Here is a 6,000-nt window from a genome sequence, read left to right on the forward strand (position 1 = left end):
CTAAAGAGCAAACAAACAATGATGAACAACACAATAAACGAAATTTAAAATTATCTAGAAGTAATCAATAGCAGAATAACGAGGCAGAAGAACGGATAAGTGACCTGGAAAATAAAATAGTGAAAATAACTACTGCAGAACAGAATAAAGAGAAAAGAATGAAAAGAATTGAGGACAGTCTCAGAGACCTCTGGGACAACTTTAAATGCACCATCATTCCAATTATAGGGGTCCCAAAAAAAGAAGAGAGAAAGAAAGGGACTGAGAAAATATTTGAAGAGATTATAGTTGAAAACTTCCCTAATATGGGAAAGGAAATAATCAATCAAGTCCAGGAAGCACAGAGTCCCATACAGGATAAATCCAAGAAGAAACACACCAAACACATATTAATCAAACTATCAAAAGTTAAATACAAAGAAAAAATATTTAAAACAGCAAGGGAAAGCCAACAAATAACTTACAAGGGAATCCCCATAAGGTTAACAGCTGATCCTTCAGCAGAAACTATGCAAGCCAGAAGGGACTGGCAGGACATATTTAAAGTGATGAAAGGGAAAAACCTATAATCAGGATTACTCTACCCAGCAAGGATCTCATTCATATTCGATGGAAAAATTAAAACCTTTACAGACGAGCAAAAGCTAAGAGAATTCAACACCACCAAACCAGCTTTACAACAAATGCTAAAGGAACTTCTCTAGGCAGGAAACACAACAGAAGGAAAAGACCTACAATAACAAACCCAAAACAATTAAGAAAATTGTAATAGGAACATACATATTGATAATTACCTTAAATGCAAATGCATTAAATGCTCTCACCAAAAGACAGTGACTGACTGAATGGATACAAAAACAAGACCCGTATATATGCTGCCTACAAGAGACCCACTTCAGACCTAGGGACATGTACAGACTGAAAGTGAGAAGATGGGAAAAGATATTCCATGCAAACGGAAATCAAAAGAAAGCTGGAGTAGCAATTCTCATATCAGACAGAATAGACTTTGAAATAAAGACTATTACAAGAGACAAAGAAGGACACTACATAAGGATCAAATGATCAATCCAAGAAGATATAACAATTGTGAATATGTATGCACCCAACCTAGGAGCACCTCAACATATAGGCAAATGCTAACAGCCATAAAAGGGGAAATTGACAGTAACACATGATAGTAAGGGACTTTAACACCCCACTTTCACCAATGGACAGATCATCCAAAATGAAAATAATAAGGAAACACAAGCTTTAAATGACACACTAAACAAGATGGATTTAAATGATATTTATAGGACATTCCATCCAAAAACAACAGAATACATTTTCTTCTCAAGTGCTCATGGAACAATCTCCAGGATAGATCATATCTTGGGTCACAAATCAAGCCTTAGTAAATTTAAAACTGAAATCGTATCAAGTATCTTTTCCGACCAAAACGGTATGAGACTAGGTATCAATATCAATATTACGGGGGAAAAACTGTAAAAAATACAAACACATGGAGGCTAAACAACACGCTACTAAATAACCAAGAGATCACTGAAGAAATCAAAGAGGAAATCAAAAAATACCTAGAAACGAATGACAATGAGAACACAATGACCCAAAACCTATGGGATGCAGCAGAAGCAGTTCTAAGAGGGAAGTTTATAGCAATACAAACTTACCTCAAGAAACAAGAAAAATCTCAAACAAACAACCTAACCTTACACCTACAGCAATCAGAGAAAGAAAAAGCAAAAAAAAAAAAAACCCCAAAGTTAGCAGAAGGAAAGAAATCATAAAGATCAGGTCAGATATAAACAAAAAAGAAATGAAGGAAACAATCGCAAAGATCAATGAAACTAAAAGCTGGTTCTTTGAGAAGGAAACAAAATTGATAAACCATTAGCCAGACTCATCAAGAAAAAAAGAGAAAAGACTCAAATCAATAGAATTAGAAATGAAAAAGGAGAAGTAACAACTGACACTGCAGAAATACAAAGGATCGTGAGAGATTACTACAAGCAACTCTATGCCAATAAAATGGACAACCTGGAAGAAATGGACAAATTCATAGAAAAGCACAACCTTCCGAGACTGAACCAGGAGGAAATAGAAAATATAAACAGACCAATCACAAGCACTGAAATTGAAACTATGATTAAAAATCTTCCAACAAACAAAAGCTGAGGACCAGATGGCTTCACAGGCGAATTCTATTAAACATTTAGAGAAGAGCTAACACCTATCCAGCTCAAACTCTTCCAAAATACAGCAGAGGGAGGAACAATCCCAAACTCATTCTACGAGGCCACCATCACCCTGATACCAAAACTAGACAAAGATGTCACAAAAAAAGAATACTACAGGCCAGTATCACTGATGAACATAGATGCAAAATTCCTCAACAAAATACTAGCAAACAGAATCCAACAGCACATTAAAAGGATCATACACCATGATCAAGTGGGGTTTATCCCTGGAATGCAAGAATTCGTCAATATACGCAAATCAATCAATGTGATAAACCATATTAACAAACTGAATAAAAACCATATGATCATCTCAATAGATGCAGAAAATGCTTTCGACAAAATTCAACACCGATTTATGATAAAAACCCTCCAGAAAGTAGGCATGGAGGGAACTTACCTCAACATAATAAAGGCCATATATGACAAACCCGCAGCCAACATCATTCTCAATGGTGAAAAACTGAAACTATTTCCTCTAAGATCAGGAACAAGACAAGGTTGCCCACTCTCACCACTATTATTCAACATGGTTTTTGAAGTTTTAGCCACAGCAAGCAGAGAAGAAAAAGAAATAAAAGGAATCCAAATCGGAAAAGAAGAAGTAAAACGGTCACTGTTTGCAGATGACATGATACTATACATAGAGAATCCTAAAGATGCTACCAGAAAACTAATAGAGCTAGTCAATGAATTTGGTAAAGTAGCAGAATACAAAATTAATGCACAGAAATCTTTTGCATACCTATACATTAATGATGAAAAATCTGAAAGTAAAATTAAGGAAGCACTCCCATTTACCATTACAACAAAAAGAATACAATAACTAGGAATAAACCTATCTAAGGAGACAAAAGACCTGCATGTAGAAAACTATAAGACACTGATGAAAGAATTGAAAGATGATACAAACAGATAGAGAGATATACCATGTTCTTGGATTGGAAGAATCAACACTGTGAAAATGACTATAGTACCCAAAGCAATCTACAGATTCAATGCAATCCCTATCAAACTACCAATGGCATTTTTCACAGAACTAGAACAAAAAAGTTCACAATTTGTATGGAAACACAAAAGACCCCGAATAGCCAAAACAATCTTGAGAAAGAAAAACAGAGCTGGAGGAATCAGGCTCCCTGACTTCAGAGTATACAACAAAGCTACAGTAATCAAGACAGTATGGTACTGGCACAAAAACCAAAATATACATCAATGGAACAAGATAGAAAGTGCAGAGATAAACCCACGCACCTATGGTCACCTTATCTTTGATAAAGGATGCAAGAATATACAATGGAGAAAAGAAAGCCTCTTCAGTAAGTGGTGCTGGGAAAACTGGACAGCTACATGTAAAAGAATGAAATTAGAACACTCCCTAACACCTAACATACACAAAAATACAATCAAAATGGATTTAAGACTTAAATGTAAGGCCAGACACTATCAAACTCTTAGAGGAAAACATAGGCAGAACACTCTATGACATATATCACTGCAAGATCCTTTGTGACCCACCTCCTAGAGAAATGGAAATAAAAACAAAAATAAACAAATGGGACCTAATGAAACTTAAAAGCTTTTGCACTGCAAAGGAAACCTTAAACAAGATGACAAGACAACCCTCAGAATGGGAGAAAATATTTGCAAATGAAGCTACTGACAAAGGATTCATCTCCAAAATATACAAGCAGCTCATGCAGCTCAATATCAAAAAAACAAACAACCCAAACCTAAAATGGGCAGAAGACCTAAAGGGACCTTTCTCCACAGAAGATAAACAGCTTGCCAACAAACACACGAAAAGATGCTCAACATCACTAATCATTAGAGAAATGCAAATCAAAACTACAATGAGGTATCACCTCATGCCAGTTAGAATGGGCATCATCAAAGTCTACAAATAATAAATGCTGGAGAGGTGTGGAGGAAAGGGAACCCTCTTGCACTGTTGGTGGGAATGTAAATTGATACAGCCACTATGGAGAAGTGTATAGAGGTTCCTTAAAAAACTAAAAATAGAACTACCATAGGACCCAACAATCCCACTACTGGGCATATACCCTGAGAAAACCATAATTGAAAAAGAGTCATGTACCACAATGTTCATTGCAGCACTATTTACAATAGCCAGGACGTGGAAGCAAGCTAAGTGTCCATCGACAGATGAATGGATAAAGAAGATGTGGCACATATATACAATGGAATATTACTCTGCCATATAAAGGAACGCAATTGAGTTATTTGTAGTGAGCTGGATGGACCTAGAGTCAGTCATACAGAGTGAAGTAAGTCAGAAAGAGAAAAACAAATACCCTATGCTAACACATATATATGGAATCTAAAAAAAAAAAAAAAAAAAACGGTTCTGAAGAACCTAGGGGCAGGACAGGAATAAAGACGCAGACGTAGAGAATGGACTTGAGGACACAGGGAGGGGGAAGGCTAAGCTGGGACGAAGTGAGAGAGTGGCATGGATGTATATACACTACCAAATGTAAATTAGATAGCTAGTGGGAAGCAGCCCCATAGAACAGGGAGATCAGCTCGGTGCTTTGTGAGCACCTAGAGGGGTAGGATAGGGAGGGTGGGAGGAAGACATAAGAGGGAGGGGATATGGGGATATATGTATATGTATAGCTGATTCACTTTGTGATACAGCAGAAACTAACACGCCATCGTAAAGCAATCATACTCCAATAAAGATGTTAAATAAATGATGGCCAGGAATTTTCCAGAATTGAGGAAGCACAAAAATATACAACGCAAAATAAATTCATGGATAGATATCTCTTAGTGACGCTATATACCATCAAAGACAGAGACAAGATTACAAAATCAACCAGATTATCTACCAAAGAATATCAATTAGGCTGACAACAGTTTTTTTAAGAGCAACAATGGAAGCCAGAAGGAAGTAGAATATCTTCAATGTGCTAGAAAATCATTATAGACCTAAAGACACTCTCAGAAATTGAGAACGTTTACCCCCCCCAAAACTCAGGGAAGGAACATACAAAGGGTTCCTTCAGGAAGAACGAGACTTCAGGAAGAACGAGACAATCCCAGGAAGAAAGTCTAAAATGAAAGATTTCGTAAGTAAACAAAATGGTAAACATATGGGTAAACTTAAACACACATTCAGTTAAGGACCATAGTAACCTAGTCAGCAAGGTTAAAACCGGAGAAATATGAAAACATTCAAAATATGGTATCCCCATAGCACGTAAGGTGGAAGCAGTGGACAGTGGAACCAAAGCATCTTCAAATCCTTGTACCACTCAGGAGGACGGTAAAATAGCCATTAACTTTGGACTGTGAAGTATCTATAAAACGTTTCAAAGGTAACCACTAAAAGAACAGAAAAATGCATCTATCTTCCAGAGATGTGAAGAGAAATAAATGAAATGCCAAAGCAGACGAAAAGCTAAATAAAGCTGACAACTGCTTTGAGCAGAGAGAATTTAGAGTTAGTAAATCAACAAGCCTCAAGATTTTCCATGGGGGCTTAGGATAGTATTAGACTATTCAGAAAAAGCAAGTGGCTGCCTTTTTGATAGGCTAGGGTAAAAAGGAAATCAAAGCAACGATTCCTTATGCTTTCCTACTGGGAACTATAATTTATAACATTTGATACATCCCTCATTATTAAAATATTTTAGGTTAATTTTTAAATCTGCACCCAGTTTAAAAGCTCCAGCAGGGAAAATGGACTTTAGATGGTTACCTCCTTCTCTCCCTTCAGTCTCCTCAAAAGAGC

The sequence above is a fragment of the Phocoena phocoena genome, chromosome 21 (assembly GCF_963924675.1).
Source record: "Phocoena phocoena chromosome 21, mPhoPho1.1, whole genome shotgun sequence".
Taxonomy (NCBI): domain Eukaryota; kingdom Metazoa; phylum Chordata; class Mammalia; order Artiodactyla; family Phocoenidae; genus Phocoena; species Phocoena phocoena.